Here is a 25,753-nt window from a genome sequence, read left to right as displayed (position 1 = left end):
ATTGGTCATTAGACCAGATGGACTGTGTGTTGAGTCCATCCTAAAATAAAGCATTGATATCTTAATCTTTCTTCTCATTGATTATTTTATAACTTTGGTGGAAATGGTTAAGGCTAAAAGTAGCACTTGTTCAAAAGTCAAGCCGCATTTTTCAGTCTAAATGGGATTGGGGTTTAGGCATTGCTCTCACTTTGTCCATTAGACAAACCACTCAGGGGAATAATATTTGCTAAGGATAGCATCCTGAGCTTAAGTAATGGAAACATAGGTACAGCTATGAATCTTCGTTTACGGGCAAGATTGTGTGAAGATGAAGACAGCGTGCATGTATCCCCAGGTGTCTGGATGTCAAGACAAACACAGTGATCACAAGCACAATTCTCCAATTATTGAACTTGGACACTCTTGAGAAAAGAGCTTGTCAGAATATTCATGACTGGGAAGACATGGTAACAAGGTCAGCCAATGAATAGGCATAGCAACTAAGTCAGCCAATTGGAAGCTGAGACAGATTGGAGCCAGGGCGTGTCTTAGTCTGCAGCTTCTGATTCTGTACAGAGAAAGAGAAACTGAAACCAGTGTGTGTTAAGCTCTCTACTGTACTCTGTGTGTGTGAACATGTCTGCTGATCTGAGCTGAAGAATCAACTATTGGTATTGTGACTACTTTATGTGTTATTATGAATATAAAGAAGTTAATGAATCCAGCTGATTCAGTTATCTGTAAACCGCTTAGAGAGGGCTGTAAAGCGGTATATAAGTCTAAGTGCTATTGCTATTGTAGAAGGGCGTTCTATCTTCTGCTCAATCCAATTTTTTTCTGGGAAAATTCTCTGATGGGATCAGATTACCAAGTAGTCAACACTGGGCTTCTGCCAGACCGTAGATAGTCATCCTTTCCCAATGCCCATGCTTTTGACTCTGGCTTTCTGGGCTGTCAACCAGACTGTCGGCAGTTCAACAACCAAGCCCTGTGTGATGTGGTGAGTTTAAAGACTGGCCCAATGGCCCAATATAAGATAATGCATGTGCTAAATCTGATTATTGATCCATGTGGCTGAGTATTATCAATAGTGGTTGACTAACAACTTTGTGTAGGGGGCGTGATGGCCTAGTGATTAAAGTGCTTTGTTGACTTGAAGGCCAGCAGTTTGAGACCCAAGCACCATGTGACTGGTTGAGCTCCTGTTCTTGCCTCAGCTCCTGCCAACCTAGCAGTTCAAAAGCATGCAAATGCAAGTAGATAAATAGGTACCACTTTGGTGGGAAAGGAGCAGTGTTCCATGCATCTCAGAATAGGGTCATGCCAGCCATATGACCATGGAAGCATCTTTGGACAATACTGGCTCCGTTGGCTAGGAAACAGCAAAGAGCATTGCCCCCTAGAGTCAGACATGGCTGGGTAGGAAAACCTTTATCTTTTTTTTTAAAACTTTCTACAGGTTAAAAATGTAATTTCCTATGGAGCATGAAGAGTTACAATTTAAACATCTTTGTAAGATGCTTGCATTCTCTACATCCTGACCTGAATTTACTATCCATGGAACAGAATGGATCCCAAGCAATGAATTATGGATTGCCACTCAGGGCTTTAATTATACAACTTATCACAGATTGATTTATTGATCTGATTTGCAAAGCATTTGTTGGCAGTGAAAAATAGTCTTCACTTATAGTATTTTTTAACATCAGCTTACCTGGACCAAAAAACACCCCACAAAAACAACCAGCAGTAATTTTGGCTGCAATCCTATTAGTACTTTACTTGAGAGTAAGACACAATGGTATGCTTCTGAAGAATTGTATGTAGGTTTGTACTTTTATTCATTTAAACTATGCTTGGCTGAATATTATCAGGCAGCTAATTTGTTTAATTATGTAGCAGGCTTTGTCCTGTGGAAAAAATCAGCTGCCCATGTAAGTTATTGCATTTCCTGCCTGATTTCTCTTTGAATGAGATTTTCCATGCAATTAATACAGGCTAAAATTTGCAAATGCAAACAGTAGAAACTAGATCAGAAAAAATATTGCTTAGCCAATATTAACCTGGCAGGTAGACCTATTGGTCAAGGTTTTTTTTTATCTTACCTTTATTATTTTTATAGATAACTCAAGGCAGCAAACAACAACAAATTTGTGAGATGGGTTTGGCTGAAACACATTGACTGACCCAAAGTCACTCAGCTAGCTTGCATGCATAAGGTAGGACTAGAACTCACAGTCTCCTGCTGATTGGCCCAAAGTCATCAGCCCACTTTCATGTCTAAGGTGGGACTTGTACTCAGAGATTCCTGGGTTCCAGCCAGGTGCCTTAACCACTAGACCAAATGGACTCAATTTCAATTTATCTTACAGTGGTGGCCAAAATTGTGGAAATTGGGAAAAGTGTATTTTTAAGGTTTGATGGCTAATAACACCACTTTTTTTGGAGTTTCAAGATAATCATATTCCACTGCTGGAATGGTCTGGGAATAGCCCAGACCTTAACCCAATTGAAAAATCTATGGAGCCGACTAAAGAAACTTGTTAGTTAGAAGCGACCCAGCAATTAAACCCAGTTAATAGAAGCAATCCTTCAACTTTGGTTTCACATTATAACAGCTGCAGAACTAAAAAAAAAACTTGGTTCACTCCATGGGAAGACATTGGAAGGCCATAATTCATGCTAAAGGTTACCCAGCGAAGTATTAACTGACATAGTGATCTTTTTTGTATATCTCGTTTTTTCTATGGTGATAAGTTTTGTATATCTCGATTTTTCTACGTGTCACTTTTCTTCTTTATACTGTATACTGTACTAGCAAATTCTTCATAAAAGTTATTGCATTACATTCTTGATTAAATTATCTTCCATTGATATATAATTTTATGGTACTACTCCCAAAAAAGTGGTGTTATTAGCTAGTTTTAGAAAATACACTTTTCCCAAAAGGTTTCCACAATTTTGGCCACTACTGTAGGTTCTATTTGGCCTGTTTTCAGGACTTTAAGTATGGGCTAGAAGGGGTGGAAGCAAAAAGGTTGTATTTTTATGTATTTTCATGCACATTTCTTTCTAGAACTGTCCCCATACACACATTTTGCAAGCATTTTTTTCCTAATGGATTTGGCTAATCTATATTATTTTCATTACTACATGCAATTTAGAGCTCTTGTTTTAAATAGTGAAGTAATCATGCTGTTTTGCTTAGCTTAGGGTACCTTACAAGGGTGGGTTCTACTTACCTTTACTACCGGTTTGGAACAGGAGCGCACGAGCTTCTGCGTATGCACAGATCACCCATGATGATGTTGTGGTGGGTGGGTGGAGCCTCCTGCCATTTTTACTACCGGTTCTATAGAACCAGACCAGACCGAACCAGAGGTAACCCACCACTGGTACCTTATCTTCCCAAAGCTTTCAGTGAACAGTGCTGAAGATACATTAGTGGTTAAGGCACCTGGCTAGAACCCAGAAAACTCTGAGTACAAGTCCCACCTTAGACATGAAAGCAGGCTGATGACTTTGGGCCAATCAGCAGGGGACTGTGAGTTCTAGTCCTACCTTACGCATGCAAGCTAGCTGAATGACTTTGGGTCAGTCAATGTCTCAGCCAAACCCATCTCACAAGTTTGTTGTTGCTTGCTGCCTTGAGTTAGCTATAAAAATAATAAAGGTAAGGTTAAAAAAAAATCTTGACCAATAGGTCTACCTGCCAGGTTAATATTGGCTAAGCAATACTTTTTCTGATCTAGTTTCAGATGGGCTGAAGAACATCTCTCTCTACCTTTGGTAATATGCCATTCACCAAAATTTAAGAGCAGACTTGGCTTTTAGTTAATGGTAGAGAGAAGACAGGGAGAAACTTGATCAAACCAAATCATGTTGCTTTTGTGATTCAATGAAAAGGCATCACTGTGCCTCCCCAGTACAATTTTGTTCTGGGAAAGAAATCTGAATCATCTTGCAGAGGCCTAATGCATCTTTGTAGATGCTTTTCACAGACTTCTTCAGAGAACTTTTAAACTTCAATATATATTCAATGTGCCTCAGTTCTGAGGAACATTTTTCAACAAAATGTATTGCAAAATTTGAATAATGTATCATCCAGCAAAAAAGGTAAATACATTTTAATTAGTGTCATTAGCCCCCACCAAAAAATGTTAGAATGGGTAGGCCTCTATTAAAATTCAAGACCTTTTTTGCTATTGCTATTTCTTGAAAGATAATTCAATTCCATTAAATTAAAAAAGTTTCACTTTGAAACATCTAACATGGAGCGCATTTGGTACAGACTTAACATTAAAAATACAAGTATTTCCCCGAAGTATTTGACTTTGGTGGAGGTTCTATATAATCATTTTCTGAATTTTTGTGTATTTATTTTTCATGACTCCCTTGTTGAGGGTTTCAGCTTCCCTAAAGTGCTCTTTGTATTCTTGAAAAATTAAAGATTATCCATCTGGATACTGGCAATGGTAACTTAAGAGAGAACAACTGTGTATTTTTCTCTGGATAAATGCCGAATCCTAAAGCAGATTTATCTTGTTATTAGTTTCTCATTAGTTTGATGCATTCCTAGAGAACCTTTAAACATGTAATTATAGGTTATGATCTCATGTGTACACTGGTAGAAATTTTCCCTTCCTTTTTATTTGAGGGAAAGTCTGAGTTATTAGTCATTCTATAGAAAGCACAAAGGTAAGGTTGTATAATTGAAGTACTTTTTGCTGTGAGTCTGAAACTTTCATTATCCTCTGATTATTGTGCAGCCTAGCTTATATTGGTGAAATGTACCATTTGCAACATCTGGTAGGCATAGTTTGCTTATCTCTATTCAGATAGAGTCATAGATTTTCGACATGTCTATCAACCAGATGACCATCCAGTAACCCACTGGTGAGGATAAAAGTTTGGAAGTGGGAGCAATTTTTAATACCGGGTTTCCCTGAATATAAGACCCTGTCTTATATTTTTTTGAACCCTGAAATAACTGAAATAATTGCCATGCGCTCAAAAGCCCGATTGGGCTTATTATCAGGAAATGTCTTATTTTTGGGTAATAATAACGAAGTATCGTCAGTCTGAAGGAAGAAGTAGACAATTTAAATATATAATTAAAGAAAGGGAGAGGAAAAGTACAATTAATAGATGGAACTTTGGAAAGTTTTTTGTTTTTTTGGAACCAAACTGTATACATCACACAATCACATCAGCTGCAAGAAAAAAAGATGGAACATTTTGCTATTAAAAAAGCCAAAACTTTCAGCTACTCAAAAAGGAGTAGAATACTTTCCTCGGCCCCTCTGACAATTTTTTCTCTCTGAATATTTGATTTAAAATTTGCAAGACAATAAACTGTGCTGCAAAGTAGGTACGGGAATACAGCAGAGTGATCCCAATATAGACTTTCTGGGGATTATAAATGTACTCCAAATTAGGGGACCGAAATGCAGTTCCCGTGCTACCTGTTTACTGGTTTAACACATGGAATTGCAACTGAACAGATCCATCCTTGAATTTCATAATTAGTCCCTCTTTTAAAATTCACCTCCCAGAGGTGGATCCCTCTGTAAAGTAATCAGATGCCAACTCTATCAAGTTTCCAAGAGAGAAGAGGTTGTTTAAGAGGCTTATCAGAGTGAGCCAGCTGGGCGAACATGGATGGTATCACACAAGCCTGCAAACCATCACTTTAACTGCAGCACTAAATTCTGAGCGGCTCCAATCCTTTTGTCACACAGGTGGCTAGAACCTTTAGAGAAACAAAATGTCAGGAAGATCTATATCCCTCCACTTTACCCAGATGGATCAGAGAAGCTCAAGGAAACTTGTTTGAACTTTTCTTTCTTTCTTTCTACGTACTTCTCAAAAGTATTAAAAAAATCCAGAAGAGTTAAGAGTTCTGCCAGACGTGAATCCATATTGTTAAGTTTGTCTTTTGTGTCCACGCAAGGATTTCGACAGGGCTGAAAAAAAACCTGCTTCACTTTTTTCAGAGTGTTTTTCCTCTCCCCCCTTTCTCATGGCTGATGAAAATGCTCACTTATTATTCATGAATGCCTATTCTTGTAATAATTACATTGCTTTCCATCCTGACAAGCTGAATGCTTACAATGAGGATTCTGCATTTACAACTCCTCTGTTGCTTAGTTAATTGTCCCATCCCTTGCTTTCAAACACAGCTTTTCCGATCAGAAGGTCTAGAAACTTCATTCATTCATGCATGCATGCATGCATGCCCCCCCCCCTCTTTAAAATGGTAAATATTAAATGTTTGGGTGAAAACGTATTAAGAGCTGAACAAACTTCCTTAACACAATTATTTACATTAAACCTAGGCTGCATCTCGTCTTTCATGCCTAAACTGATTTCTGTAGATGAGGTTTCTCTTCAATGGCATTCGGATACCCAGTGATGCAATTTCCTTTCCAGTGTGTCGATCCATAGAAGACTTGTAAAGAAACAGCTTGGCAGTGGAAATCTAATCTAATGGTGAATCGGGCATAACAATAGTGGCTTTTCCCAATAAACCTGGCATCTATAGGGACAGAGCACAAGGCAACTGCAAATCTTGAAGGAGCTTCCTGTTTGAAAGGCACACAGAAATGGTTGGCTTGAGCGATGCGCCTTTTATATTCACAACTTTATGACAATGATTTTGTTGTCATGCTTTGCTGGGCCTGTTTCTTTCGGAGCAGTGAGGAATGTTGGCAGTGAGAGAAATTGAAACTCCTTTTTTAAAAAAATAAAAAAGCGAAAACTCACCTCGAGTGTTGTTATTTAATGCTGTCACAAAAAGCCAGGAATGTACAATTTGACATAGCAGTAAGAAGTACTGCGTGTTTGTGATTTTCCATTTGGTAGGATAGTCAGAATCTCCTAAACTGTTTAACAGTCTAATAAAATATATAGCTCTTTACAAGAACAATGCAATTTTTAACCTCCTTAAAAGGACAATGCAACAGAAATAGGGAGATTTATGAAATATGTTTCTTTTCTTTGTTTTGCAAAGAGGGAATCCAAATACAAAGTCAAGTCACAGAAGGGTGCCAGTAACGGACATGAGACCGAGTTGCCAGTAAGCCTTTTGACAGAACTACATCATCAAGTACACTCTGGATGCAGACTACGAGAAAGATTTATGACCTATTATCATCTCATTTGTCCCTTGATTCCATACCAGCTCTCTACAACCAGCCAGAGACCTTCTCCAACATTTAATTACTGATTCCAGTAATGTGAAGAACTAAGGATTGAATCTGAGATACTCAAAATACAAAGGATAACCGCTTTGTAAAAAAAGAAAAAGAAAGAGAAGAAATTACCAACCAGGCCACGCAAACAAGCGAAGCCCCAAGAACAGACTGGACTGTCATCTGTCAGAAATGGTGTAGGGTCTGCTTGGGAGACCCTACAAGGTCCCTTCCAACTCTGTTAATCTGTTAATGCCTTCCTTATAAGGACTAAAGTTTGTGAGATGCAAACCAGAGTGGCTTAAATTGGACAGAACCATTGTCTCAACATTGTAATTCAGTGCCAAGATTGGAAAAAAAAAAACATAGTTGAGAAACCACCAAAAGGCAGAAAGAAACAGCTGAAGACTTAAACTCTGGAGTTTCATTCATTTATTCTTCTTAGGTCTTGGTTTCTGTGTTCTTGTAGCAGGCAGAACTTCTCTGCACAAAGAACATTTTTTTCCAACCTGCAGATTCTTGATGTTTCTACTATTATCAAGTTCCTGAGTGTAAGATTGAAATTCTGGAAATGCGTAAGCTGCCAGGACTGATATTAGATTCTCCTCACCAGGTCTATGAGCTTTCCAGAGGTACCTGGGGTTTCTCTGGATAAAGAGTTGGATTCTTCTAATTTTCTTTTATGTGGATGACAGGCACAGTCTAAAACCCAATGATTTCAAAGGCAAAACTCCCAGTAACCTGAACAGAGTTTGTCACAGGTTCTTTTATATATATATCCAAGTCAGTGGACTCCTACTGCTCCTCCAACTACTACAGGTAGTTCCTGACTTACAACAGTTCATTTAGTGACCTTTCAAAGTTACAACGGCACTGAAAAAAGTGACTTCATTACCTTTTTTTTCACCCTTACAACCGTTGCAGCATCCTGTTGTGGCCCGCCAGCGGCCTGTGAAGTTGGTAGCTGATTCCGACAGTGAGGAGGCTGGTGTGGTGATTCGCCATCAGCCTGTGCAGCTGGCACTCGAGTCAGACAATGAGGAGGGTGGAGAAGATGTGGTGCCAGAAGCGGGGATTCAGCCAGGGCCTTCAGAACCTCCAGAACCTCCCATAAGTGAAGAGGAAGACGACGAGGAGCCTCTTCTCAATGTATGGGTGAGCAGAGCTGCCAAAAGGCAGGAATGGTTCCTCAGGAGGAGGTCTCCTCGAGAGCAAGGCTTGGGGCTAATTGGCCACTCCCCTAGCCTATTTAAGGAATGACGACGACTGAGGCAATTTGCAGAAAACAACTTCATTCATGTTCCTTCGCGTATTGACTCCAGAAACGTCTGATTGACTCTTGCTTCTCTCTTGTCATTTTTCCTGCAAATTGCTTCTGGGCATTCTGCCAACCACAGTAAGCTTACGGTTATCTGAAAGACTGTGCCTCAGAATTGAGTTATTATTCCTTGGACTCTTGTTGGCTGTTAATGAAGTTAAATTAACAGCCTTTGTTCAGAAAAGACTGATTTAAACTGTACTTGTGTTTGAACAACTACTAAGAAAGCTCATTAGTAGTCCTTAATTAGTAAACTAAGGTTTATGTGTGTGCTGCATTCTTTGTGGTCCGTAGCTGGGGCAGAACACCTGCGCTGTCTACAGAGGGGCCTTACAAGGACAGGACAACAATGCCGGTCATTTTGTAGGCAGCCTGTCCTCTCAGAGAGCTAAATTGCGTCGCTATGTTTATAAAATTGCCAGCGAATCTACTAATTTTTTTTCCTTCCACCTCCACGAATCCGTCTCCCATTGAACCTTCTGTTTGCAAAATGTGTCTCTGTTAGATGAAAGATGGGAAATGAATCTCTCCTACCTTTTTTAGTTTTATGAGTTGCTCACCAGTTGCTCACTAGGCTTCTTGCTCAACATTTAATTATCTTCCTTTATGAAAATGAGAGAAAGCTGACAAAACGTAATTGAGGTTCTGGTGGTAGCATTGCCAGTCTTATCCCCACCTCTCTCACTTTGATTTAAAAAAAAACAAACAGAAATATTCCCTCTCAATTTTTTACCAGCGCTTGCCTTTTTTTTTTCTTCTTCTTTAGAATCTGGCTCATCTTTTATGATCTATTTCCTTGTCTGTCCGTCTTTTGCTGATGCTACATGAAACCAGTATGGTAATAATGGGTCCAGAGCAGAGGTGGGTTTCCGCAGGTTCTGACCAGTTCTGGAGAACTGATAGCAGAAATTTTGAGTAGTTCGGAGAACCGGTAGTAAAAATTCTGACTGGCCCCGCCCCCATCTATTCTTTGCCTCCCAAGTCCCAGCTGATTGTGAGGAAATGGGGATTTTGCAGCATCCTTCCCTTGGAGTGGGGAGGGAATGGAGATTTTACAGTATCCTTCCCCTGCCACGCCCACCAAGCCACACCCACAGAACCGGTAGTAAATAAATTTGAAACCTACCACTGGTCCAGAGGTTGGACTGAGGCCAAGAACCCCCAGATTCAAATCCCCATTTGACCAAGAAATTCACAGAGTGGTGTTATTAAATAAAGAGAAGATAAAGATTAGTCATCAAACCTCAAAAATACACTTTTCCCAAAAAGGTTTCCACAATTTTGGCCATTGTTGAAACTAGGTATTAAACATCCTATAGCTCTGAGATACAGCCCCTCAAACTTGGACCAAGAACATTTTTTTTTCCATCTGGTTTTTCTCCAGTGTTGTATTTTTATAAGCTTAAAAGCAACAGAATCTTTTTTGGCTAGAACGTGTAATAGAACATAATGCAATACATAATAATCCTTCATTGTTGATGATTAGGAGACTAGAAACTAGTCCAGTAAGGGAATTAGAAGTACCTATTACTGTTTGTTTGTTTGTTTTTTGTTGTAATCCTTGAGAAAAATAAGGGAATGGGACCGAAAACCAATCTTCAAATACTCAAAATGTCAGATTATTCATGAACTGGAAGAGACATGGTAACAAGGTCACCAATGAATAAGCATAGCAACTAAGTCAGCCAATTGGGAGCTGAGACAGACTGGAGCCTGGGCGTGTCTTAGTCTGCAGCTTCTGAGTCTCTGTGGAGAATTGAAACAGAAACTAAACATGTCTGGGCTTGCTTCTCTGCTAGCATGCTCTGTGCTGAGATCTAAAATGAAACTAGCCTTGTCTGTCTGCTGAAATGAAACTGGAAACTGATCTCTCTACTTGTTACCACATTGAAAGAACTCTACTATTGGTATTGTAAAATTTACTTCATCTGTTATTATGTATATGAAGAAGTTAATGAATCCAGCCGAGTCAGTTACCTGTGTGTGCTTCTGGATTTGATTTTTGCAAGAAACTCTGACACAAAAGGATGCCACATAGACAAGCTCAAAATGTGCTCTCTATCGTTCCAGCATGCAGGACATGGAATAATGGATTTCAGTTAAAGGAAGACCAATTCCAGTCGAAGGTTGGAGACCCTTGCTCTGTGGTGAAGCATGTTGAAACCAACATGCAAACAGAACTACAATTATACCCTGAAAGTCATCCCTTGGAGACTTTCGAAATACCATTCCCCGATGGAAAACTGCTTTAAAAAAATATGTCTTTTGGAAAAGGGCCTACAGAAATGCACTTAATCGTGAATATAACTTGCAAAATTCATATTTCCAGATTAAATGATTGGCTTACAAAACGTAACTGGGATTCTTTTCCTAGCAAAAGAAAGAAAGAAAGAAAACAGAAAAGTGTTAGCTTTGTTCTATGGCCTGTTGTACACTGAATTTAAAAAACCCAAATCATTTAATCAAGAGCAGCAGGGGGGGAAAAAGGAGACAAGTTTCAACAGAAATTAGATCTAAAGCCATACAACTCTGGTCAGAAGAACAAATCTTTTCAATGGACAAAAAAGTGAATAAAACTTTCATCGTTTTTTTAAAATTCATCGCGAGGAAAAAGGCAAAAGAATGAGAGCTCATTAATTACCATCTTCTTGTAAACTGGGAGGTTGACTAACTGGAATATGCATATTATAGCTGTAGCCCCTGCAGAGAAGGTAGCCAAGAGAGCATCTTCTTCTAGGGTGGGGAGGGAGAAAAGACATATTAAAAATGCTCTTTGGGGGATGTTTGGCTCACGTCTACGTTGGCAGATCGCCCAACTCAAGGTCATTGAGGAATCAGCCAAGGGAAACAAGATTTCTACGTTATGCAGATGTATGTGCATGAATCATGTCCCTAATGTACTCCCTGTACCAAGCTTATTCGTTCCTCTGCCAATACAATGACATGATTATGGCAGTCTGTTCCCTGAAGGCCTTCAAAATGAGATTTGCTTGCCAGTTATCGCCTCTTGCATACAAGTTTTTTTAAAAAAGAAGAAGGGTTACTAAGCACTGCAGACACCATTCTTTAAATTGCAACTTGGGGCTTCAGAGCCTGCTTCACCCCGAGAAAGATACAAAATATGATTAGATGCGAAAGCACGATGAGCAGAGAAAACAGAAGAAAAAAAAATACATATCTTGAAAGATGAAATGGAGACGGTAGAAAGGGAATTGGAATGGAAATCTCCATGTTTGGATTAACCATCATTTTATCTCCTTCGTTTCTCTGGTTTGATATAAAATCTATTGAAGTTAATGTGAAGTTCCCATTGATTTCACCTGACTTTTTGTCAGGTTTGCCTGATATGCCAGTTGTGGCCCTTTCTTGATTGGGATTCCCTGCGCACAGTCACTCATGCCCTCGTCACCTCTCGCTTGGACTACTGCAATGCTCTCGACATGGGGCTCCCCTTGAGGGGCACCCGGAGGCTCCAATTGGTCCAGAATGACGCCGTGCGGGTAGTTACGGGAGCTGCATGGCGCTCCCATACAACACCTCTCCTGCGTGAGCTGCACTGGCTCCCAGTGGTCTTCCAGGTGCGCTTCAAGATGTTGGTTATCACCTTTAAAGCACTCCATGGCATAGGACCTAGATATCTTCGAGACCGCCTGCTGCTACCGACAGCCTCCCATCGACCTGTGCGCTCCCACAGAGAGGGCCTCCTCAGGGTGCCATCAGGCAAACAATGTAGGCTGGTGACCCCCAGGGGGAGGGCCTTCTCTGTGGGGGCACCTACCCTCTGGAACCAACTGCCCCCAGAGATAAGAAGAATCCAAGATCTCGGTGCCTTCCGCCGGGCCCTTAAAACTTTCTTTTTTCAATAAGCCGGGCTGGCTTAACACTTTTAAATGTTTTTAATTGGTTTGTCATTGTTTTTTAATTACGGGGCCAAATTTATATATATATATCTTTTTAATAGTATTTTAATGTTTGTAGTCTATGTTTTTATTTGGCTGTACACCGCTCTGAGTCCTCAGGGAGAAGGGCGGTATATAAATTTGATATAAAATAAAAATAAAAATAAATTAAATTGTTCTTCTAATCTTCACACCGGCCTGAGTTGCAATAGCAATAGCATTTAGACTTCTATACCACTTCACAGTGCTTTACAGCCCTCTCTAGTCACCATATTGCCCCCAACAATCTGGGTCCTCATTTTACCCACCTTGGAAGGATGGAAGGGTAAGTCAACCTTGAGCCTGGTGAGATTCGAACTGCCAAATTGCAGGCGGCGGGCAGTCAGCAGAAGTAGCCTGCAGTACTGCACTCTAATCACTGCACCACCATGGCTCTTATGATTGGGCCTTGCCTTTTTTAATATATATATATATATAATTCCTTGCTAAATTTGCATCTTTAGTAGGGAGGGAGGAAGGGGGGAAGGGAAGGGAAGGGAAGGGAAGGGAAGGGAAGGGAGGGAGGGAGGGAGGAAGGAAGGAAGGAAGGAAGGAAGGAAGGAAGGAAGGAAGGAAGGAAGGAAGGAAGGAAGGAAGGAATAAATCCCAACCCTGTTCACTTTGCATTATAACCCCGCATTCTACAACTTTAAGCATTTTGGGGAGGTCCTAACTCCAAAGTCTTATGCCTTCTCAATATAATACAGTGCATGTGAATAATTAGGAAACTTGTGTGAGTCTAACAAATTATTTTCTGTCCTCTAGCTACTATATATACTTGGTCATTTCTGCCCTGCAGCTTCTGGGCTGTCACATTAGGACCGCTGGAATTTCTGCCAACTGAGCATTCCAGACACATCAAATCCCCTTCCAATTTCTTATATTTCGTGTTGATTCAGTTCTCCGTTGATTAGATCCAGTTCCAATTCCAGGCAACTGGAATTCTTGAAATTAGAAAGTCGACGGCACCGGAGAAGCATGTCTTTGCGGAAAATCACCATTTGAATTGGGGCGTGGGTGGGTTTGTAACTCATAAATTAGGCCAGTACTGGCCTTCTTTTCTTTACTTTTGAGTCCATTTCATGATTAATTTAGTTCCAGTGAATTATTTTTATTCGCTCTGGAGCAGAAAACGCATTTCCTAGCCTATTAATCTCCACTCCGGACCCATTTAGAGAAGTAAATGAGGGAGAAGTCATTCGAACACTTTGTTCTAAAAACAAGACACTTCTGGAATTCTAAAGCATTCTAAAGCATTATTGTCCCCTGAAAGGGACAATAAAAAATCATCAAAATAAGGAGCAAGGAATCTGCTGATGCGGTTAATTCTAAAGGTATGTGTTGTTGTTTTTCCCCTTGAGCAGCAAAAGCAATGAGCAAAATTTCTGGAAACCATTTCTTTGAAAACACTTTTTTTGTTTAGAAAAGAAAGTACTTTTCATTCTCTCAGCCCTTATAAACTTAACTACCCTGTTTTCCCCAAAATAAGACATCCGCTGATAATAAGCCCAATTGGGCTTTTGAGCGCATGGCAATAAGGCTAAGCGCTTATTTCAGGGTTCAAAAAAATATAAGACAGGGTCTTATTTTCGGGGAAACACAGTATCTATTTATGCTGCAATACAAATATTTGTGTCAATCTTTTCAGGAGGTGAACAGGCTGAGCCTGAGGGTGGGGTCAAATGCATCATCAGTTTGGAGTCTTCTATACCCCCATAAGAAACCCAAGTCCTGCATTCAATAAAATAGTTCTTTGAGAAAGCTGAAAGTCTTGGAGTACTGAATTGGTTGGGTTCATTAGTTGGAACCTTGATACCTGCCTCCCTTGAAGACTCTTGACTCTTATCTGGCAACAATTTGCCGTGACCTTAGATGAGATTCTTGTGTATTGTTGTTCGGTTGCTACATCATGTCTGTTTCTTTTTGACACTAGGCCTCCCTGTCTTCCGCTGTCTCTTGGAGTTTGTCCAAATTCGTGTTCAGCAGTTGTGGTGGTGCAGTGGTTAGAATGCAGTATTGTAGGCAAACTCTGCCCACAGCTACAGTTTGATCCTGATAACTCAAGGTTGACTCAGCCTTCCATCCTTCTGAGGTTGATAAAACGAGGACCCAGACTGTTGGAGGCAATAGGCTGACTCTGTAAACCACTCAGAGAGTGCTGTAAAGCACTATGGAGCGGTATATAAATCAAAGTGTTATTGATATTCATTGTGTCAATGAAACTGTCTAACCGTCTCATCCTATACCATCCCCTTCTCCTTTTGCCTTCCATCTTTCCCAAGATCAAGGTCTTCTCCAATGAGTCCTCCCTTCTCATTAGGTGGCCAAAGTATTTCAGCTTCAGCTTCAGTATCTAGCCTTCCAGAGAAAAGTTAGGGTTGGTATAGTATAGGCATAGCAACTAAGTCAGCCAATTAGGAGCTGAGACAGACTGGAGCCAGGGCATGTCTTAGTCTGCAGCTTCTGAGTCTGTGCAGAAAAACAAAACTGAAATCATTGTGTATGTGAAATTGTCTGCTGCTGGAACTGAAAGCAATCTCTCCTCTGCCTGTAAATCTGCTGTTGGTATTGTAAATTTATTTCATGTATTATATGTATATAAAGAAGTTAATGAATCTTGCTGAATCAGTTTATATGTGTGTGCTTCTGGATTTGACTTTTGCAAGAAATTCTGATACCCTCCCCCCTTATTTAGAGGTGAACGATCCACTCTATATTCTTGCTTTTGGCTAAGTTTACATTTTTTTACTTCATTATCAATAGTTTGTAAGGGAAGGGCTGGGGAGAAGAAACATTTTACCAAGCCTCTAAAAACATGCTTACTTGGAAAGCTCCCAATTATTATGTTAATAAAATACAGGGCAGTTATAGTTGGAAAGGAAAATGAACCGGCGTGTAAGTCTCCACCTAACATGTAATAATCATCTGGTAATCCTTTGCTATTTCATAACCCAAAGGAGGAGGGGGGAAAGTCAATCAGCTATCACAGTCCGCTAAGAGTTGCAAAGCTCATTCATTTGCAGCCGGTGTATAATTTGAATAACCTTGCAGACCGCATTAACAAGCAGCACAATGGTAGGGGGTACCCATCGCTAGCTTTGATGTCTTCCATTTCAGTTTCCAAATTGACCCCCCACCCACTCACCTGCCCTGTCCTCAGATGCATTCAGTGTTATTTGATAAATTAATTATCTTGGTGACATAGCCAGGAGAAAGCCTGGCCCTTGAGCCTCGCTTCGATGTTGGATAACCAACTCAGAAAGCCACCCGGGGTGAAATGCTACTAGTTCGGGGCGGTTCCCTGGAACCGGCAGTGAAAATGCTACTGGTTCACTTGAACCAGTAGTAAAAAACTGCTTTAAAAAGTAAAAAAAAAAAAGTTCCTATGATCGCACAGCACAGCTGATCATCTGAACTTTTTTAAAAAAAAATTAAAGTATTTTTTTTACTACTAGTTCGGGCGAATAGATAGTAAAAAAATGCTTTAAAAAAGTTTAAAAAAGGTTCCAACAATCAGCTGTGACAATCAGCTGTTTTTTACTACCTATTGCCTGACCCGGTATTTTTGTGTAAAGTGTGATAGTTTGTTTTTGAGCTCTCTGTGACTCTGTAAGGTTCCTGCTTGTTACAGGGGCCATTTTGTGTGATGTCCAGTTGCTTTTGCATTGTGTTAGCGTCAGTTGTGTAGCTTTTGTGTTATTTTTGGGTAAAGTTGGATAGTTGGTTTTCCTGGTCACATGACCACCAAGCCACGCCCACCCAGTCACATGACCACCAAGCCACGCACACAGAACCAGTAGGGATAATTTTTGAATTTTACCACTGAGGCCACCTAAATTTCAGAATCCAAAAAAAAAAAGAAAAAGTTAGTTGGGTAATAAGAGAGAAGAGCAACGAGTGGAAAGTGCAGACAGCTCAGGAAAACATTAATGAAAAGGAGATAAATTAGAATGGGCCACTTATTAGGTCCAATGTGGTGTCCATTTGAATAATGGGCATATTCATTAGTGCCAAAGAGGCTGTGAAGAATGTGTTGAACGGAGCTGGTAGATTGAGGCTGACTGTTTGCCAAGAGATGAAGGGAAAGAAGAAGCGAGGAGGGGGGGAGGGAAGGCAAATTCACCTTCGAGAAATTCTCTTTCTCTCTCTCTCTCTCTCTCTTTTTTGCATTTGAATGATGCCAGCAACATAGGGCATCTTGTCATCTCTTCTAGGGCCACAAATTAAGCACGAGAGGAGATTCAAGGGAAGATTAGATTATACTCTTGCAAACAGAGCCTGTGATAGAGATGCAAAGATCACTCCTCATCCTGTCTATGTCAGCATTTCTATGCATACAGTCATTAATTCATTCCAAAAATTCAAACTCGGTCTGCACATTTAAAGCCTCCACACCCAGATGGAAATAGGCATTGGCCTTATGTGCAATTTTCTGCAATGTGTGCATTTTGTTAAGACGGCTCACCCCGACATCCTAACATGGTCCTTTGTTTTTGATGCAACCTTTTGCATGTGTGTGCACTTTGGTACCCAGATTTTCCCCACCTGCAATGTCTTTGCTGAGAAATATTCTAAGATCTAGAAGTATTCTAAATGCTAGAAGACTCTGAATTAGACGGCTTGTTCATATCTCCCCAGATGCAGTTTGGGTAGATCACACAATTCCACCTAGAAAGAAACATATAGTCGGTTTCTCTGAAAGGCCTGTCTTGGTTTTAATACAACCATCGCAGCTTCCCCATGGTCACGTGGTCAAAATTAGGAATAGCATGTATTTATAATGGTTGCAATGACCTGGGGCAGTGGTGAAATCCATTTTGTTTTACTATTGGTTCTGTGGGCGTGGCTTGGTGGGCATGGCTGTGGGCGTGGCTTGGTGGGCATGGCTTGGTGGGCATGGCTTGGTGGGTTCCTACCCCACTCTGGGACCAGCCAGAGGTGATATTTCTCCAAACTGCTCAAAATTTCCGCTACCGGTTCTCCAGAACCTCTCAGAACCTGCTGGATTTCACCCGTCCTTCTATCATTTAACGCTGCCTGGTCAAAAATTTGCACTAACAAGTACAGAAGTTCCACCATGGTACAAAATAGCCACATCTGCAAGATGGAAATATTCCCACTGATAGCCTGATAAGTGTAGTTAATTTAACAGTGGCATCTCTTAATTCAGAGATAGGGCAGATCTCTGTACAGCCATCTTGGGATGGACCTTGTCCAAATATTTCTTCCGTATAATTAGCCATTGGTACTCTTTGTAAGCCTCGGGTTCTCTTGATTTCCCCTGCCTAATATCAACAAGATGAAATGTTTTCATTTCATTTCTTACTAACCAAATCAGCTCGATTTGACTTTGAACCTCCTGGAATGAATATGCTACTGATGTGAACGTTCGAAAACACATCCCAAATTCAAATCTGTTCCATGTTTAATCTAGCTTGCCAAGATCTTCAAATCTGAGGATTCATCTCAAGTACCACACATCTTCACTTTTCGTTCACGCACAAACTCACTGCCCACAACCTTTTCCTTATCCTCCAGCACACAATTAATTAAATGATCACTTGTAGGAAAAATAGATAGAAACCATCTTGCTTTCTTGTCCTTTGTACTCTAATGCTCTTTTTGGATTTTTGTGGTCCCTCTTCTTTTAGCCATCTGATTGCCTGACCTGTTGCACAGGTCAGGGTCTTCGCACTTCTGCAGGCTGTATTCATTTGTTTGTGAGGGTCTGCAGGGCAAACTCAGTTGCAGTTCTGATTTCCTACCCGTGTCTGAAGCAGCTACAAATCCTTTTCCTTTGTGACTCTCAAAGATGCTGCCGCATGTTTTAGTGACATTGATATAGTGACACAATCAAGGATCACTTTCCTGAGCCAAGCCTTTCAAGATATATGATACCCAAACCTTAAAGAAGAGCATCCTGCCAAATGAATTGCTTACCCCCTTACTTGCCTCCCAGAATTGTGGGTGCTCAATTGCTGGAGGTTTTCAAAGTAAAGACTGGACATTCATTTGTCCACAGTGGTATAAGGACTCCTGCCTTGAGCAGGGGGTTTGCACTGGAAGACCTCCAAGGTCCCTTCCAGCCCCATGAATCTATGAAATTACTGTTGACCCTTGATTCTGACCACATGCCTTCAACGGTTGCTCTGGTCCAATTGTTGAAGTAAAATGCTCCTCTCTTAACGCAAGGTTTACAGGCAAAGGTGTCAGAGATGTGTTTTTAAGAATAGAATAGAATAGAATAGAATAGAATAGAATAGAATAGAATAGAATAGAATAGAATAGAATAGAATAGAATAGAATAGAATAGAATAGAATAACAGAGTTGGAAGGGACCTTGGAGGTCTTCTAGTCCAACCCCCTGCTTAGGCAGGAAACCCTAACCACTTCAGACAAATGGTTGTCCAACATCTTCTTAAAAATTCCCAGTGTTGGAGCATTGACAACTTCTGGAGGCAAGTTGTTCTATCTGTTAATTGTTCTCACTGTCAGGAAATTTCTCCTTGGTTCTAAGATGCTTCTCTCCTTGATTAGTTTCCACCCATTGCTTCTTGTCCTGCCCTCAGGTGCTTTGGAGAATAGCTTGACTCCCTCTTCTTTGTGGCAGCCCCTGAGGTATTGGAACACTGCTATCATGTCTCCCCTAGTCCTTCTTTTCATCAGACTAGACATACCCAGTTCCTGCATTGATGTCCAAAATCCTAGCCTTATTTCTTTGGTAGCTTCAGCACTCAGAAAGTTGTCTTCCGCCATTTTGCTTGGACCATTACCTCTTCTCCTGAAGTCTTATCAGGTCATCTGATGTTGCCTTCATGAACTGTCCTCACAGTCCACAACCCCCAATCCCCTTAAAATTTAGGAGTTGTCTCACCTGGGAAGATAAAGTGCCAGCAACCACATTGGGCATCTTATTATTATTTTTTTTGACAATAACTTTCATGCCTCATTTGCCAGAAACGCTAATAGATCCTACTCAAAGCTCTCTGCATTCTTTCGCATTTGTCATCACCAGCAAGGAGATGGTAATTGGGACCATTTCCTCTTTTCAACAGAATCCAGAGTGAAACAAAACCTCTTTTTAAGTATGTCTCTCTACTTCCCCCACCTCCCTACTTTCTCAGCTTGGCTGTCTAATATACCCCCTCCTCTTTTTTTGCTCCCCTGTTGTTTTTCCAGTGAATGTAGACTTGAAAATCTTTTCTATGCACTGCAGGGAATAATATGCTATTTGTTTCCAGGATGATGCTTATGTATTGGGCTCAAGTTGGCTCAAATGGATTTTAAGGTGGATTAGTGGCACGGGAGAGAATAAATTATTCTAAGTGGAGACCCCCTGGAAACAAAAGCCCTTCTTATCAACTTAGTGTCCCCCCCCTTTTTTTTTCTTATAGCCAGCAATGGCTGAACCTAGAAAGAGAGAAGGCCTTGGAGGCTTAGGTAGGTGTCTACCTATCTACAATTTAGCTTCCTCCACAGAATCCTCATTGTTTCTTCCATGGGTTATTATTTATTATTTAGTGTATGGTGGTGGTGCATGAGCCAGGAGACTACAGTGTTATTACGAAGTAGTTCTTTGGTTGCTGATGATTGCTGATCTGTTCAGTACATGCCCATGTACTATCCAGAGTGCACCACAGGGGGCGATCTAGCTCCGTACTCAGAAGACTTGCGGCATTCTACAGTGTCATTTGGGGCTTTTTCCCACCACCAATGTCACCTTACATTCAGGCATCGCTTTCAGGCAGGTCCGGCACCGATTGAATTTGTACTGCTGCTTGAAGCATTGTTTTGTTCTCACCAAAGTGGTACCTATTTATCTACTTGCATTTGCATGCTTTCAAACTGCTAGATGGGCAGAAACTGAGACAAGTGATGGGAGCTTCATACAGTACTAGGACTCGAACTGCAGGAGCACAGTCCTTCTCTGGCACCTTTAAACCACTGAACTATTGTGTCTCTTTCTTTCACAGGCATTAACTAGGGACAGCATACTCCAGCAACATGCAAAGAGCCACAACAATACCACAATTAAAATATATGGATTTAGAAGTAGAATTCCTTTGCCAGGCATTGTCCCATTCTGTTTGACGTGTATCTTTGAGCCATGATAGATTCAACTCTCTTCCCATTTGTTCTCTCCTGCTTTTGATTTTTCCCTATTCCCCCCTCTCCTTCTTTCCTTCCTTCCTTCCTTCCTTCCTTCCTTCCTTCCTTCCTTCCTTCCTTCCTTCCTTCCTTCCTTCCTTTCTTTCTCTCTCTCTCTCTCTCTTCCATTGCTTTTGACTTTTCTTCATCTATTGAAAACGAGTGACAGAAAATCACTTGATTGGAGTGTTCAGGGGGGTTCAAACAGTTAATTGATTTGGCTTGTTTATTTTAATCAATTAGTCAGCACAGAAAACCCAAGTATATGAAGTATAAAATATAAATGTATGGCATTCAGTCTGGATTCCTGAAAGACCAGTTACTGCCACTTGTTTCTGCCCACCAAGTATGTTCCAGCATTGTGGGTGTATTCCAGGTTCTCTCCTTTTAAAATTGCCATCTTGTCTGACCAAGAAAATACTCCTTCTCTGTTGTATCTCCACCCTTCTGAAACAGCATCCTTTGAGAGATAAGGATGCTACCCCATCCTGTGGTGTTCTGAAAGCTTTGGAAACTTGGCTTTGGTTCAAGGCAGTGGTGGGTTTCTACCACTTTGCACCAGTTTGGGCGAACCAGTAGCTGTAAATTGGCCTGGGTTGCCAAACCGGTAGCGACCACTGGCTGGCCACGGCCCCGAACCAGTCACCGCTCTGCCCACACGACTGCCGGGAAGTGGCTGGCGAAGAGGCAGCGGCTGGGAAGCTTCTCACAGTCGCATCAAAAAAGAAAAAGTGTCCCAGCCACCACAGGCCTCCAAAAACTACTGGAGGTCACTGAAAAAACAGCTGCCATCACATCCCATTGCCTGCTGTGTCACACTCGGACTGACACATCCCATTGCCTGCTGCGTCAGTCCTACCATTTTCTGTGGGCGTGGTTAGGTGGGGGGGAGGTCATGTGGCTGAGTGGCCATGACCGTGACATCAAGTTGGCCACACCCACTCAGTCACATGATCACCAAGCCACGCTCACCAAGCAAGTCACGCCCACAGAACTGGTAGTAAAAATTTTTGAAACCCACCATTGGTCCAAAGTTTGCAGTTTATGCTTATTACTTTCTAGTAGCCCTCAACCTACGACCACAATGGAGCCCAAAATTCCTGTTGCCAAGTAAGACAGTTGTTCAGTGAGTTTTGCTCCCGTTTTATAACCTTTCTTGCCACGATTGTTGAGGGAATCACTGCAGTTGTTAAGTTAATGACATGGGTGTCAAGTGAATCTGATTTTCCCCATTAACTAGCAAAAGAGGATCATGTGACCCCAGGTCAGGGGTGAAATCCAGCAGGTTCTGGAAAACCAGTAGCGGAAATTTTGAGTAGTTCGGAGAACCGGCAAATACCACCTCTGGCTGGCCCCGAATGGGATGGGAATGGAGATTTTGCAATATCCGTCCACCAGGAGTGGGGTGGGAATGGGGATTTTGCAGTATCCTTCCCCTGGAGTGGGGAGGGAATGGGGGTTTTGCAGAATCCTTTCCCTGGAGTGAGGATGGAATGGGGATTTTGCAGTATCCTTTCCCTGGAGTGGGGAGGGAATGGGGATTTTGCAGTATCCTTCCCCTGGAGTGGGGAGGGAATGGGGATTTTGCAGCATCCTTCTCCTGCCCACCAAGCAATGCCCACAGAACCGGTAGTAAAAAAAATTGGATTTCACCCACTGTAGTAGGCACTGATCAGAATGTGTGCAATACACATAGAGAGTTTTTAAAAAGAGGCAATGCTGCTGTTAGTAAGAAAATGGGAGACACTAATTTAAATAATCCCAATCTTGTTGGCTAGAAAGTTATCTTGGAGGCTATAAAAGTAATCTAACATTAATCACACTGAGAAATGACAGATTTGGCCCACAGACTGCCAGCTGCCAACTTTTCAAAAGACATTTTGCAAAACCTTAATAATAAAAAGAAAAGCACTATGGAAACATTAGCATACTGACTCAGTTCTGAAAGATATTTTCTCCAGTTGATCTGTCTATTAATACAGAAGGAGGCAGAAGTTGCCAGAATGTCAAAAGAATTTCAACTAAGGACTATAACATAAGAAATATAAATGGGTAACAAACAGCACGGACGGTGCAATTCTTTTCCAAGTGCAGACAGACTTAATTCTGAATTTCTTCAGGAAACTCAGGTTCTGAAACTTTGGCCCTCTTTTGTTAATCTGACACATGGTTTTATTTGTTAGCTTTCCAGTGGGTCTGAAGTTGGCCTTCTTTCCTCAAAGTTATCTTGTTCAAAGCCTTTAGCAGCTCCAAATTCTAAAGCTGGAATCCTGATTTATGTCTTATATGCACCCATCTAGCCAGATCCTAATGATTCCCTTTCATGACACCAATCACTTGTCAGGCTAGCTTCGGATTTGAAACTCACATAAATGTATCATTTCTACATTCATCTGTAATAGTCAGCATAAGTAAGCTAAAGAAATCCCTCTATTTTCCTTCTAGTTTCCTTCCTTCCTTCCTTCCTTCCTTCCTTCCTTCCTTCCTTCCATCCATCCATCCATCCATCCATCCATCCTTCCACCTGCTAGAAACATTAAACACAATAAGCAAGACAGTAAATACGGTTTCCAGCATCAAGAACAGGTGGTGCTAATGACTGCTAAAACATCCCTGAAGAGCAAGACTAAGAGCCCATCATAAATTATGGAACAGTTTTGATATGAAGAAGGAAGAGCCAATGCAGTCTTGTGTTGGAGGAAAAACATGGGAGAAGAATTATTTCAACAACAACAGCATCCCAAAAAAAAAAAAATCATTGAGTGAACTGGAATGCCTTGCAAATTGATAGCAATAGCACTTATATACCACTTCACACTGTTTTACAGCCCTCTCTAAGTGGTTTACAAAATCAGCACATTTCCCCCCAAAATCTGGGTCCTCATTTTATTGACTTTGGAAGGCTGGAAGGCTGAATCAACTTTGAGCTGGTCAGGATCGAACTGCTGGCAGTGGGCAGAGTTAGCCTGCAATACCACATTCTAACCACTGCGCCACCATGCCTCTTGATGCTCTACCTTTCTCCACCCTTTGTGGAGGATTTAAGATAACTGCTTATTTGTTAGTCACCATACTCCTGTTTGGACTTATAATACAGGACTGTCATCTGTTCCTACAGGTCTATTGCAAACAACTAACCTGGAGGTTTTAAAACTGGTAAAGGCTTGAGTCTCTCAACCACACTTGGACTGATGGGCAAAGGATATAGCAAGGAAGAGTTCACATGAGGCACACCTTTGTGATTAGATTGCAATGATTAGGAATTACAATAAGAGCAATCACGCCCAACAAGAAAACAGTCTCCATCAACAGGTGATAGCTGATTTGGCAATGCAACTCAGTTCTTACAAGAACCTCCGACTTAAGGTTGCTTCCTGCTCTGATCAATTTGAATGACTGGTTCTGTTAAATACAGATGGTCATTCTTTCCTCTCAAGTAAAACAAGTTGAGTCTGCTGGGAACAATGGACTGAGATTTGCATACATTGTGGTCAGTGTCAGAAAACAGGGAATGGGATCAACAACCTTGCTTATTAGATTTTGGCAAGCCTAATTAGAAAAACAAGGTTCGGGTTTAGCCTTAAGGATGTTGAACTGCCACATCATGAGATTTTAGATGAAACCTGGTTTCAGTTCTTCGTTATCATTTTGAAATTGCTAATCATGTTATCTTATATACAATACAATGCAATGCAATGCAATGAGGTGTGGTATTCATTTACCTTCACTACCGGTTCGCAAATGTGAGTGTGCCATCTCCGTACATGCGCAGAGCTTTCCACACATTCACAGAGCGTCAAAAATGGGATATGATGACTTCTGGGCAGGTGGGCGGAGCCTCCCGCAGCCACCGCTACAGATTCGCCCGAACTAAATAGAACCGGCTGAATACCACCACTGAATACAATACAATACAATACAATACAATACGATACAATACACTACACTACACTATACTGTAATATATAATTATATGTATAAAATATAATTCTCTTTTCCTATACCTTTCCCATTAATCATTAGATAAACATGTCTGTTATTGTATTAATACATTACTATGGTTATTTTTGTTGATTTTTTGTTCAAATGTATTTTTGCCGTTGCTTGTTGTGGTGGTTGTTGTTTTTCTGATACACCACTCAGCGCCGGTTTGAAAAGTAACAGCAAAGCAATTTTCATAATCAGATACAAACCTCCAATAACTTGCACAGCTGGATGGAAAATAGCTCAACAAAGCAGCCAAAAATGATATGGCTAATGATCGCGGATGCTCATCTCAGGCTAAATACCAGCACACACACCATAGATAAACCATGACCCTATAACACAGAGAAATGCAGAGAACCACCATGAAAACTACATTTCTAAAACAAGCTGAAAAAAGGAAAACAAAACTCCAAATCAAACTGCTCAAGCAAAACTCCAGAAGAAAATAGGTTCCTGAACTCAAATGGATGGCCAACATGTCCAGCTGTCCACTCGCCATTGTTAGAACACAGTATGCTCCCGAAAGAGCTCAACTATAGCACAGATGATACTCATCAGTTAGAATCTTTTGCAGCAGTAAAAACAGAATTTAAAACCATAAGGATTTGCCATAGAGACCCATGGAATCGTAAGGCAGACAACCCAGAAGATCAGAAGAAAACCAAATCAGAAGCAATTCAAAGAGGAACATCCCCCAAAAATTCAAAGCAGAACATCCCCCCAAAACCTAAAGAAGACCAAACCCTCACCATCCTCCCTGAAGGCAAAGGATGAACCATAATTGTCCTGGACAGAACCCAAAACATACAAAAAGCCAAAGAACTATTGGAGGGCATAGAAACCGACATCCTAGTAAACATCAAAGCAATACAGAACTGAGACAACCTGATCAAGAGAATCCTTCACAACCCAATCAAGAAAGTCAAATCACAAAAGGAGAACGATGGTAGATACAAAGCAGTGGACCTGTCCTCTCACGCTTCTATGGCTGGCCAAAAATACACCTAACTGACATACCTCTTCATCCAATTGTATTATTACTAGGGACCTCAAAATCAAATAAAGAATTTACCCCCAAAAAATAAAATTCGGGCATCTCAATGCTACTTTTGTATTTCCATCCTTATCTTCCTGTTTGCACAAGATATCCCCTAGTAGCTAAAATGTAAACCCAGCCAACACCTTAT

At 41.0% G+C, this 25,753-nt stretch overlaps 1 protein-coding gene and 1 long non-coding RNA gene across 5 annotated transcripts in view; one reads left to right on the top strand and one right to left on the bottom strand.

Annotated features, from left to right (window-relative positions):
• Window positions 1-25,753, bottom strand: part of AGBL1 (AGBL carboxypeptidase 1) — a 701,662-nt gene that overhangs the window by 338,087 nt on the left and 337,822 nt on the right. The gene's annotated exons all lie outside the window — the stretch shown is intronic.
• On the top strand, window positions 592-24,280 carry LOC117669905 (uncharacterized). Its single transcript, XR_004592537.2, has 2 exons — window positions 592-653; window positions 23,698-24,280. It is a non-coding gene; the product is annotated as an uncharacterized LOC117669905 (long non-coding RNA).

Source organism: Pantherophis guttatus, chromosome 13 (assembly GCF_059756535.1).
Source record: "Pantherophis guttatus breed Tessera chromosome 13, ASM5975653v1, whole genome shotgun sequence".
Classification (NCBI taxonomy): domain Eukaryota; kingdom Metazoa; phylum Chordata; class Lepidosauria; order Squamata; family Colubridae; genus Pantherophis; species Pantherophis guttatus.
The sequence above is the reverse complement of the archived record's forward strand: the minus strand, read 5'-3'. Positions and strand labels throughout refer to the sequence as shown.